The 13,612-nt window shown below is 31.9% G+C and overlaps 1 pseudogene; it reads right to left on the bottom strand.

The window, feature by feature from the left end:
* The window catches only part of LOC149054817 (uncharacterized), a 38,334-nt pseudogene extending 26,666 nt beyond the window's left edge, over positions 1 to 11,668 (bottom strand).
* Between the last annotated feature and the right edge of the window lie 1,944 nt (positions 11,669 to 13,612).

Genomic DNA, 13,612 nt, shown 5'->3' on the forward strand with positions numbered 1-13,612 from the left:
ATTCTTGTTTATTTGAAATAAACAATTAATTGATATTCGATTAATAAACGAATAATCAAAATTACGATTAACCGTTTTTTTTAATACCTAAAATTATCGATGAAATCGATTAATTGGAGAAAATTTCATTTAATCAAAATCGTATAATATAATCGTATAAAATCGTATATAATCGTACAGCCCAAGTATAAAATATCCTAGACTGACAACCCGTTTCCACTCATGAATCCACTAACCAATTGTACAGCAAAAATAAATTTTACATAAAATTAAAATTGAATATCGATTTAATTATTTAATTTAATTTAATATACGTACTATACACTACTGTTGCTAAAAAAAAGAAAATAATAAAAATTCATTATTCGTGTGATATATTCAATTGATCTAATGTATCTATTATCTTAGATACAAAAATATATAAATATACGTTTTTAAAATATTCAGTTAAATAGAAGAATTTGAAATCGATCGAGATATTGATAAATAATAAATTTAAAAATATTGGTTTATTTTTGTAGTTTATTATGAACCATTATTAAACATAGTATAGAAAGGATAATAGGTGCTTAACGCATTAATACATTAACGGTACTCGATGTGTAGGCAAGTAAAAATTTGAGGGTGATGATCATCAAATTTATGAGTAACGAATCACAGACGAAATTTATAATAAAAGTTAATTAATTCGATTGATTTATATAAAAAATATAAATTAATAATTTTGAAGTAAACTGTAATTTATTAAAATCTTATAACCACAGTCCATTCCATAAAAACAATATATTTTTTGTTTTGTTTTTTCTATAGGACCGATTTTAAAAATAACTGATCATTCGTATGCTTTAGGCATATGAAAGTGGTAACAGTGAAAGTAGAATTTTAGTTTTTACAACTCAATCCAATTTTAATAAGATTCAATTTGCGGATAACTCGTTTGGTGACAGAACTTTTAAATATGTCCTCTAAATATTTTCCCAGATATAATATACAACCAATCGTTTTATATTAAGCTTAGTAATTCCATTTATGCATATAACAATGGCTAGTCATACACAATAGAAACCTACGATGAAGCATTATGACAATTACTAACCTAAAAATCATATCTGAATCAAAAAGTTATTAAAATAGAATTTTTTCGTTATTCAAACAAATTTTTCCTAATGCTCACACAAGTGGATATTTATTCCATAACCCATTATGTGTGTATGGCGAAAGATTTGCTAGACTACAAATTAATTGTGCAGAAGACTCAACGTTTGCCCTCAAATTTAAACAATTAGGCATGTGTTTTGGCATTTATAAGTTCCTTTCAATTTTTTTTTTTTAAATCTCAAAAGGTTTGTCATAGATTAGAAAATTCAATACAAGATTCTTCATAAGTTTGTCTAGTTTCATCAGCTTTAAGTTCAAATTTTAAAAAAAATTAACAAATCATTTAGTTGTTAAAAATGTATAAAAAGTTATAATTTTTATGGTAAGGATTGAAAATTTAAAACGAGATTTCAATTATGTAGTTAATTTCGTTAATGCCTTATATTAATACTTTATAGTGCAGTGAAAACTGTCTAAAGCGGATCCTGAATAAAACGAAAAACTATCCAATGCGAAATTTTTCTATGGTCCCAGCACGTTTCTATAGTTTTATATAGATGCCTATCCTCAATAAAACGAAACCTTATAACGCGGAAACGGAACGATTTTGTAAGTCCCATGCAAGTAAAAACCTTGCATAAACCGGAAAATTTACACGCGCGTGTGTACTATAAACGTAAAATAAGTTATAAAATATAGATATGCGAATGTACATCGTTTAATAGTGATAATAATCTTAATGAGTTTTTGATGATTGATATAAATTTGGTAACGGAGAGCCAAGAAATGCATTCACAAAATGATTGTGAAAGTAATTCATCCGACGACGAAGAAGAAGTAATGCATGAAGAAGTCACAACGATTAATACATATTAAGAAACATTAATTGAAATTAAAAATCTATAGCGGTTTACTATTGATCAACAAGATGATAATCTTTTTCAATTGGTTTCATCGATTAAACAATACTCAGAAGAAAAAATAACAGCAACCGTAACAAATTTATTTGTTTATTTATTTAAAACAATAAATTGAAAAATATTCTTTGATATTTCTGATTTATTTGAATTGAATAATCCGGAATTTGTCCGTATACGTATTTGTACGAATTTGTTACTGTATACGTATTGTATATACTACGAATGACCAAGTTTTCGGGTACATTATAATGAATCTGATTTGGTTAATTATAAATTAATTTTATAGATTGCTACATTATTTTTGGAATAATAAATAAAGCATAAAACTATAAAATATCCTAGGCTGACAAACTGTTTCTGCTCAGAATTGTGTTTCGGCTATTTCGCATTCAATGATATTATATCATTGAATTCCAATTTAATACCATCCTGTTACGGTGTGAACACCGCAATACATACTTTTTTTTTTTTTTTTTTTTATTGGTTAAGCATCAACTACATAGGTTATTAGCTTACATGTGTTAATTTCTACATTAAATGATTATATGCTATTGTACAATTCTATTTTTTTAAAGTATAAAATTATGCTATGAAAGTTTGAAAATGGACCAATTGCTTCGTACAGGTTGTCTGGGATGTTGAAATCTTTTCTAGCTTCGTTGAAGTTTGGGCAGTGGATGATGATATGTTTGATGGAGTAGTTTGTATTGCATGTTGGGCAAAGGGGTGGATCTGTCTTTGCCATAAGATGTCCGTGTGTCAGTTTCGTGTGACCGATTCTGAGTCGATTAAGAATCACTTCATTTTTTCTGTTTATGTCAGTGTATTTCGGCCAGAGTACGACAGAGTGTTTTATTTCTCTTAGTTTATTTTCCGTGGTCGTGTGCCACTGTGAGTTCCACAATTCAATACAGTATTTGTTTAACAATACATACTTATATATAGTATAAGTCGCGGTCTGCACGTCGCTAGTCGCACACGTTTAATTACGCTCCGTTAAATTTTCGTGATCCCGCCAAATTTTCGCGTCCAAAATTGTCGTACCTAGTACGAAAAAAATCGCAATTGTCTTCCCTATTTATTTATACAAATTATAAAAACTGGAAGTGCGCCTAAGTGCGCTTTTTCATTCTAAATGTAAACGAACTACGTTTACGTTTAATAAAGTTCTTACCGTCTACTAAATCCGTCGCGCTATCGCTGCAACGCGCATCGATACCCGACCTTTGCCCACAGATAACATGCCGCGATCTCTCAACGTACCCACATCGCCGAAAGTGATTAATAAACATGCAGATAAAAACAAAAACAGCAACACTATACAGGCAGCTCGCCTAATCAAAAATTCTACAAATAATCCTATGCTGAACTCTATAGATCCAACTTCACTCCAGGTTGATAACACGGATGCCGGTTGGACACAAAAGACAAGTAAATGAAACCATTCTGATTCATCTGAACCAAAATCTCCGGATCCTACCTCAAATAAAAAAAAAAATAATAAATAATTTATAACGACAAATCGTTATGAAGTGCTTACTCAAACCGAACCTGCTGCTACAATAATCGAAGCTGACACTGTCTCCGAAGGATCTATCATTACTGATCATATAAAACCCCCACCTCCAATCTTCATGAAAGGAGTTTTAGACTTCCCTGGCTTTTTCTCAGTTCTAATTGAGCTGATCGGAGTAGACAATTTTTACTGCAAATCTTCCACCGATCGATTAAAAATACAGACTGCTAACCCCGAATCATATAGAACACTAATTCGTTATTTGAAAGACCAAAAAGCAGAATACCACACCTTCCAACTAAAAGAGGACAAACCACTGAGAGTGGTTATTCGAAATTTGCACCCCTCCACACCTACGGAGCTGATTAAAGCTGAACTTGAAACACGTCTCTACGAGGTTAGGCAGGTCACAAAAGTGCTGCACAAGATAAATAAACGCCCACTTCCACTTTTCTTCATTGACTTGGAGCCCACTGACCACTCCAATGAAATATATCACTTATCCTCCCTTCTTCATACGAAGGTTAAAATCGAAGAGCCATACAAACCAAAGATGGTCAGTCAATGCCTCAATTGTCAAGACTATGGTCACACGCGATCCTACTGTGGCTACTCAGCTCGTTGTGTCCGCTGTGGAGACTCACATTCTTCTTCAGATTGCACAAAACCAAGAGACTCTCCTCCCAGATGTGCCCTATGTGCAGACAACCACCCAGCCAACTACCGAGGATGCAGCGTCTATAGGGAACTTCAACGTCGAAACAAGCCTAACAATAAAAGTAAATTTTTACATGATAATGTTAATTTTAAGTCAACTAATAATAATTCTACTGTAAAAGCAAGCCACCCACCTGTGGAAACCAACCCTATAACCCTCCCTCCCTCTTCATCCCAGAGAACTTATGCCCAAGCTACTTCAAATCAGTCAAGAGATACCAACCATTCTCCCCCTGAACTAGATTTTGATAAAAAAATGTCAAGTTTTCTTGATGAATTTAAATCAGTAATTAACCCCTTAATTACACTCTTAACACAAGTTATCTCATCCCTCTTAAATAACAAAAATGACAAATAACTCACCCACCTCAAAATCAATCATTGCCTTAATTACTGAGACTCACTTTACCAAATATTCCAATGTTTTTATCCCAGGTTATACCCTGCTTAAATCCAATCATCCAGACAACAAAGCTCATGGTGGTGTTGCAGTCATAATTAAATCTACTTTGTCCTTTTCTCCACTACCAAACTTCTCACAAGATTATCTTCAATACTGTGCTGTATCTATTAAGCTGAATCATATACCTATCACCATCGCTGCAGTTTACTGCCCCCCGAGACACAACTTATCTTCAACTCTTTTTCTCGACTATTTCTCATCATTTACTTCAAATTTCATAGTCGGTGGAGATTTTAATGCAAAGCATCAATCTTGGGGCTGTCGAGCTGGCAACCCACGTGGCAATGTTCTGCACAATTTCGTCAATGCAAAAAAATACTCAATTCTAGCACCTCCAGGTCCAACGTATTGGCCAACTTCTTTACGTAAAAAACCTGACATTCTTGATATTTTCATTGCCAAAGTACCAAGCAATTTAGTCTGCACTCCGGAAAACATCCTGGATCTAAACTCTGACCACTCATCTGTACTTCTGACAATCAATGCATCCCCAACATTACGTATGACAGCTCCAAAATTATTTTATCCTTCAACAGATCGTATTAAGTTCCATAACTTAGTAGATCAAGAGATCACACTGAACGTTAAATTAAAAACTCACGAGGATATTGATAACGCCGTTGATAAATTTACCTCAATCATTCAATCAGCTGCATGGGCATCCCAATCTAAGTCTACCCCAACTTCCAATAGCATTCCATCATTACCGATACATATACGTTCATTAATTACGGATAAAAGAAGAGCTAGGGCACGTTATCAAACTTCTCGTTTACCCTCCCAAAGAGCACTTTACAACAAACTTTCTAATTCGCTTAAGAAACAACTTCTTAAATACAAATCAGACATATTCGAACAAAAGCTATCCAACTTATCCTCTTCTGACGGCAGCCTCTGGAGGGAAACAAATAAACTCCTACAATACAAATCTAGTTTACCACCTTTAACCAAAATTGACAATTCTATTGCTATAACTGACGAGGACAAGGCGGAGACGTTTCGTCAACATCTAGCGGAGATATTTAAGCCACATCCCGACGTAAATAATCCAAATCTCACCTCTAAGATTATCCAGTACTTAGATTGTCCCATGCCTCTTCATCTCCCTGAAAAGTGTTTTACACCAAATGAAATAAAAACAGCAATACAAAAATATTCCACCAAAAAAACACCAGGCTTTGATCTTATTACTGCAGAAGTTGCTAGATGTCTTCCGAAAAAAGCTATCCTATTCTTTACCTATTTATTTAATGCAACCTTACGGCTTTCATACTTCCCACTCTTATGGAAATTTTCAAACATAATCATGATTCCAAAACCAGACAAACCACCTGATCTGCCTTCCTCGTACCGACCAATAAGTCTATTACCTTTTCTAGGTAAGATACTAGAAAGACTGATACTTAAAAGGCTATTACCTTACATTTCTACGAACAAGATTTTACCTGACTCGCAATTTGGTTTTCGCTCAGCTCATAACACAATACATCAGGTACATAGACTAGTTGACGCAATCTCGTGCTCCCTAGAAAACAAGCATTATTGCACTTGTGCCTTTCTCGACATTAGCCAAGCGTTTGATAGAGTTTGGTACGAAGGTTTACTTTTTAAACTAAAAAAATTTCTGTCTCCCTGTTTATATTTATTAATTAAGTCTTATATAAGCGAGTCCGGTTTGGCTACTCAGTATCCAAAATCGAGAAAATCTTAGCTGGAGTTCCCCAGGGCGGAATCCTCTCTCCCTTTCTTTTTAATATTTACACTTCTGATCAGCCTATCTCCCAGAACACTACTGTAGCTGATTACGCGGATGACAAAGCCATCATATCAATTGACAAAAACCCTATTACGGCCTCGGCAAATATTCAAACTCATCTCAACCTAATGTCTGAATGGTACACCGATTGGCGCATTAAACCTAATCCCATTAAGTCAGTACACACAACATTCACTTTATGTCACTCCATTTGTCCAAATGTCTATTTAAATAACATACTTATTCCCACTGCAGACTCAGTTAGATATCTTGGACTTAACTTGGATAAGCGCCTCACCTGGAATAGCCATATCCGTATAAAACGACTTGCCTTAAATGCCCGTCTTCGCAGACTACGAACGCTACTCACAAATAATAAACACTCCAGCTTAAAAATTAAAGTTCTTATGTATAAAACTTTACTCAAACCTCTATGGACATATGGTCTCCAACTATGGGGTACAGCAAAGGCGTCCAATACAAACAAAATTCAGCAATTTCAGAATATTGCTCTTCGAAAAATTACTAATGCTCCACCCTTTGTTTCGAATTACACTATTCATAATGACCTGTCAATAAAAACTGTGACAGAAGAAGCTAAACGTTTCTACAAAATCTTTCATGCCCGGCTGCAAACACACCGTAACCCACTCATTAAAAACCTATCCGTCCAAACATTACCTGGCAACCCCAGGCGTCGATTAAAAAGGAGATGGTGCCGTGATTTGCTAGGGAACTAATATCAATTAAAAAAAATTATAAAAAAAAAAAAAAAATCACAAATCAAAAAAAAAAATCAGTATATATAAATATAGCTAGTTTCATACAACCTCCAGTTAAGTGCCATTAGTGGGTGGCTTCTTACTCAAGTACTCATGTATTATATTTTTAACCCTTATCAAATATGCTAATTGTGCAAAATTGTACAGATTGTATATATATTGTGTAAAATAAAAAAAAAAAAATATATAGTATCGCTGTAATATTATATAAAATTGTTATCTATAAAATTATCATTGTATGCTTGTGCCGTAATATGTCCCCACGGATTAGTTAGTTGTCGTCGGACCAGCCAATTGGTACGACACTCACAAAATATACAGTCCACTTATTATTTATTAAAAGTTTCTAGTATTTTATTTTGTTCAATAAAATTAGTCTATATAGAAATAAACACATCCATTACAGTAACCCACTAGTACCCTACTACTGTACAGCAGACTGACATCCACATAGATACCAGCTTTTTTGTTTTTATTTGATTATATAGTTTACATTAACTTTCAAAAAATTTATAATATTAAATAAACGATACTCTTAAGATTTTTAAAACGTTTAAAGCCTTTTTTATGTTACTATATTCAACTCAATCAAAATAGAAAAATTTTACATACATTTTAATTAAATATATTATACGTACCAATGTACAATGGATCTAAACAATAATAATTCGTTATTTATGTGATATTTTTAATAGACCTAATGTATTTATAATCTTAGATACAAAAATATGGAAATATACGTTTTTTTTTAAGTATTCAGTTAAATAGAAGAATTTCAAATCGATCGAGATAATGATAATAAATAAATTATAAATAAATAATTTGGAATTATTAGTTTATTTTAATTGTTCACTAACCAAGCTATATTAAACATAGTATAAAAAAGGTAATAGAGGTAGCTTAGCGTATTAAAACATGAATATGCGTCATTTCGACGCGGCAATCTTGACGCACGTCAAATGGACGCGGCCATTTGGACGAACGACAATTGGACGCATACGTCATTTCGACGCATGCAATTTTGGTGCCACTAATTTTAGGTGCAAGTCAATTTTGACGCAAAACAAAATATAATTTTATACTTATTATAATATTAAGTAAAATAAAGTAAAATTATACAAAATAGTTTATAGTTTATAAAAAATGTACTATTTATAAAATTTTAAATTGTGCGCAATCCCTTGAAGCACTTCGTCGGTTGTAAAGTCACTTACATTTGTACATATTTGAATTAATCTTTTGGATGAGTCTTTGTATTTCTTTTTTTTATTTGGTGCATACCCAGCAATTAATTGTTATTTTATTAATTTTGTCAAACTTTCATCTCTTTGCAATGCACTTATAAACTTCCATATGACTGGTTTTTTACAATTTATTAATGCCGAAAATGCATTATGCCAGCCTTCAATACTATTATTGGTTCTCGGCAGATCAGATTGAAGACGTTCTGAACAGTTCCATACTTCGATAGGATATTGCGGTTGTCGACGTCGACCTCTCCTGTCCAAAATTCCAATCCACGTAGTTTCGAAATAGGTGATTAGTGGAGTTAACATATTTTCATTTTCCATATAAAAATCGCTCTCCAATAAAACTTCAAAATAATTAACTACTTTGTCAATAGGTATAAAAGCAAGCGCTATTAATTTTCTAACTTGTAATGCAAAAGTTACATCTTCAATATATTTTGTTGTCAATCCGTAGTTTTGAATTTTTTGCCAAACTGCTTGACTAAAATGAAAAAAACAGCCATGTATCTCTGTACTTGGAAATTCATTTTTGATAGAGTTCATTGCTGCTTTTTCAAAATCTGTTGTAAATGATTTCGGACATAAATCAAACTTAAGGAATTTTAATGCTTGAAACATTTTATTATACGTTACTTCTTTTTTATCGGGCAACAAAACATGCACTAACGGTATTATTGCACCAGAGTAAACTGCATGAATCGTATATAATTGACCAAATAAATTTGGGCAAGATGAAAACGTTCCATCCGAAAACCAATGATCCGAATTTCTTAATACGTTTAAACTTTTTTCTGTTGAAAATAATAGAATCCGATCGTCATAATTACCATTATCGCCACTGTCAAATAATAAAAATTGTTCACTGTCTAACGTAATTTGGAATTTCAAAATTGTATGATTGAGGGTTTGCAGGACTGGCTTCCACCGTTTTTCTAGACCGGTTTATTGTTTTCTTCAAGCATTTAATATTCGGTAGCTGTCCTACCACTGCACATGGTAACTAAAACAATATTAAACGACGTACATAAATACTTAGGTACGTTCAAAGTTTACCCATAGGCAAGTAATTGCAAGTCATTTTGTAGTTGAAAACTTCACCAGTATTTTTAATTTAATACAAAGTTCCTCAAACGTTAGTTTTATTGTGATTTAAAACTTCAAAAATTCCTCAAAATCATGAATATTTACAAATTATTTTGTAGTTAAAATTTATAAAAATTATAAATATCAAATATTTAAACATACATTTTTTTTATTTTTGATGTCTGGTGTGATTTGATTACGTGCTGGGGGGGGGCTTAATATTTATATAAATATAAATAATATTTTATTACCTGTGCTGACGTTTCTCCCAGTATAGCTCTTGTAGTTGTTACTGTTGTTGTTGCATATTCCTTTATTAGATTTATAGCTTTCTTAGCTTCAATTTTTGCGACGTCTGGTACATGATTATGATCTATGGATTTTATTATATCTCCTACAAGTACAATTGAGTGTTAAAAAAATAGTCACTAATAGTCTACAATATGTAGGTTCTTATAAAAAAAACGTAATCAATTATTAATAATAATTTTGTGTCTGACATTATCAAAATATGAAAAATAAAAATAAATACATAAATAAATAATATATAAGTACCTTGCATTGTATGCGCTCGTCCTGGACAATTTTTAATTTCGTTGCATATCCATATCATTTTTTCTTTACCTTCTCTATCTTTTTTATAAATAAATCCACCATGAACAAGGAGATCTTTTCCCCGATGACTTTTTACAAACTCCAATGGCATGTTATAATTTTTTTTTTTAATTTACAAGTAAAAATATTTAAAGCACACTAACAGATGTAGATATAGGTAGGTAGTTGATAATTTTTAAAAATGTACGACTCACTGCGCGATATAAAGCACACTGACGCAGCCATGTCTTAATTTTCAGGTATAATTGAACGGCAAACCGTAATATTAAGATAATGATAAAATGTGTACCATTTATGTGACCATAAAGATTAACAAATTACTAAAGATTACAGGGTAATCGATCAAAAAGTCTTTTCGTCCGGGATTCAGATTACGATATATATTTTAACCTATACTTATGTGGCCCAATATTATGAAGCAAATTCAAACTTATATTTATTGTTAAATAAGATTGTTAAGAATGACTATCGAGCATTAAACAAAATGTCGTATTATTTTACAATATTATACGTATTGTTACGTAGGTACCCTATCAATATTCAAAACATAGTGTACATTTCTACTATGAGTGATGACATAACTAAGTAGGCAATTAATATAAAATAACATACTGAGGTCATCATAAAAAACGTAAATAATTAAACTATAAAAGCATTGTCGCACGTATCTTCTCGGAAAAAGTCTCTGTTACTAAGAAAGGATGTGAATCGACTAGAATAACCAATTACACCAGGAGACTCAAATTCTGGCTTGTGCCAGATTTCACCACCACGTACGACCACCTACTCCTACGGACACGAGCATATATAAGGAAGACCACGACAAGAGCTCATCAGACGGTTAGGGACATTTAAGACACTTAGAGGCAGGTCGTAAAACCACTCATTGTCATTTAAAACAATATTTCAGAGTAAGGTCGTAACACCGCTCACCAACACCTTTATAGCATATAAACTGTATTTTTGTATCAATTATTAATAACTTGTGAAAATAAAGACATTATTACATTGTAAACATCAGTATTTCATCTCTACGTTGATGTATGAATCGACGTTCAGTCGGGATGTAACAGTATTATAATAAGTATAAAATTATATTTTTGTTTTGCGTCAAAATTGACTTGCGCCTAAAAGTGATGGAGTCAAAATTCCATGCGTCAAAATGACGTATGCGTCCAATTGTCGTTCGTCCAAATGGCCGCGTCCATTTGACATGCGTCAAGATTGCCGCGTCGAAATGACGGGACACCTTAAAACATATAACGGTATTCGACGAGAAGGTAAGTAAAACTCTGAGGATGACGATCATGACAAAAGTTATGAGACACAAATCATATAGAACTTCGTTAACAGCAATAAACGTCCCATGTGAAAAAAATGCAGTTTTCAGAAAACAACAAAAATGTTTTAAATAAAAAAAATCACATGAGAGTTTTTTTTATATACGATTTATAGTTGGTAACACATTGTAAAATTGTTCTATGATGTAGATAACATATAGGATTTTATCATAACTGATTTTTTGTAGGTTACACTAAGTAACACATTCAATCCACAATATTTTTAATGAGTGGTAAAAAAAAAATTATCATAAAGGTAAATTAAATAAGAAAACAAAAAACATGATTCATACCCCAGTCTGAAAAAAAAACATTAATAATAATCATAACATTTGCCTAAAAATTTTAAATAATAGACCAGGAAGAAAAAGTACAGTACATTTGTTAAATTGTTGTAATAGATTTATTTTAAAGTTAATTACTTATTATTATTATTATTATTTATTTATTACGGGCTGTGAGCCCAATATAATGTACAAAAATATATAAGTTTAACCTAAGCGGGTGTTACAGTTACCCAACAGTTGGGTAACTGTAAATAAAATAAATTATATTATAGTCGTGCCTTTTATTGTTGTATCGTATTTGATTGGTCATTTCTATCATGGACAATGGTCCATGGTATCAGTCAGTAATATACAATTTTATACCTTAAATCCTTAAAAACAACATAAATACGACTGTACGAGCCATAGTCGATGGTTATGTAAATATGTAATATACTTTATAGTATACGAGTACCTACCTATATGCATATATAAAGCAAAATGCATAGTAAAATATTTTGATTGAATCTGATATTTCACTATGGGCCCGGGCATAGGGGGCCCCCTTCTATATACGCCACTGACCCAACTTTACAAATAGAAATTTAAAAATACAAAATAGGGATAACTTTTCACGAAATAGATACGGATTTTTAGTAGTACGGAATTTGTTAGTAGGATTTTCCATCAACGGGAAGCTGAAAATTTTTTATTTTCAACTTCACGGAGGCAACTAACCCAAGAGTCACGGTTGGAGGACTGATTACCTTCCAGCAACTCCTGAGAAAAACAGAATCTACGTAGCAAGCAGCCAGAGCAGTTAGGACGGCAAGCAGAGCAACGATGGAAGCAACACAATAGCAGTGACTGTCTGTCACGTCTTCTTTGGATCTATTAAGACCATTGTATAACATTTTTGTGAAGGTGTATAATATATATATATATATATATATATATTATCTACTTAAAGAACTACTGGAGCTACGAATGTAATCGTTTTACAATGATGTGTGTTTCTATTATTCTTTTTGTTTTGTATCATTATTTTTATTTTTTGTGTCTGTGTACACGATAAGTTGTCAAAATAATGCTTCGATTTTCAGCTTCAGTAGCTTTTTCGATCGGAAGTGAATCTAGTTGGTGCATTGGACGGTAAAAGTTAGATATTCCCAGTAGTTTTCAAAACCACCACACCGGAAAAAAAAATAAAGGAGAAAAAGGCAAAATCGTAAAAATTTACGATTTTAGATATATATTTAACTGTAAAACAAAATTATCGAACACGCATGCAATTTTTAATGAATCTTTAAACTGGTACTTTCTGTACTTGACATAAGTTTCAAATCTTTTTAAAATATTTATTGACATTTGAAATTGTCAATTTTTTTAGGTATCCTTTTTATAAATGACAATAAAATTATATTCGTGCGGTAAAAAAGCTTCAAAATGTATTTAAAACTTATTTTAAAGTTAATGTTTTGTAGTATATCATATTTATCATATCATGGTACTCGTAATGAACAAAAAAAATAACAATAATATCATAGTATATTGACATGAAATTTTAAGTCATCCGACTACCTATATAGCTTTAATGAGCTTGCAACCAATACATAGGTACTATCTAAAAACATCAAATCCTTCAAGAGAGCAATTTAAAACTTTTATGCATTTTTTTTTAATAAGTGGTAAAATAAATTTTACCACGTAGTTAAAACTTATGGTCTTATGGGTTGTAAGTTGTAAAACTATTGTTGGTATTGTTGGTAAACATTTTGAGAAGGAAAAATATTTTTTATGTACCTA

This window comes from Diuraphis noxia, unplaced genomic scaffold (genome assembly GCF_037042655.1).
Source record: "Diuraphis noxia isolate RWA-SAM2 unplaced genomic scaffold, SU_Dnox_SAM2 contig0005, whole genome shotgun sequence".
In the NCBI taxonomy this organism is placed as follows: domain Eukaryota; kingdom Metazoa; phylum Arthropoda; class Insecta; order Hemiptera; family Aphididae; genus Diuraphis; species Diuraphis noxia.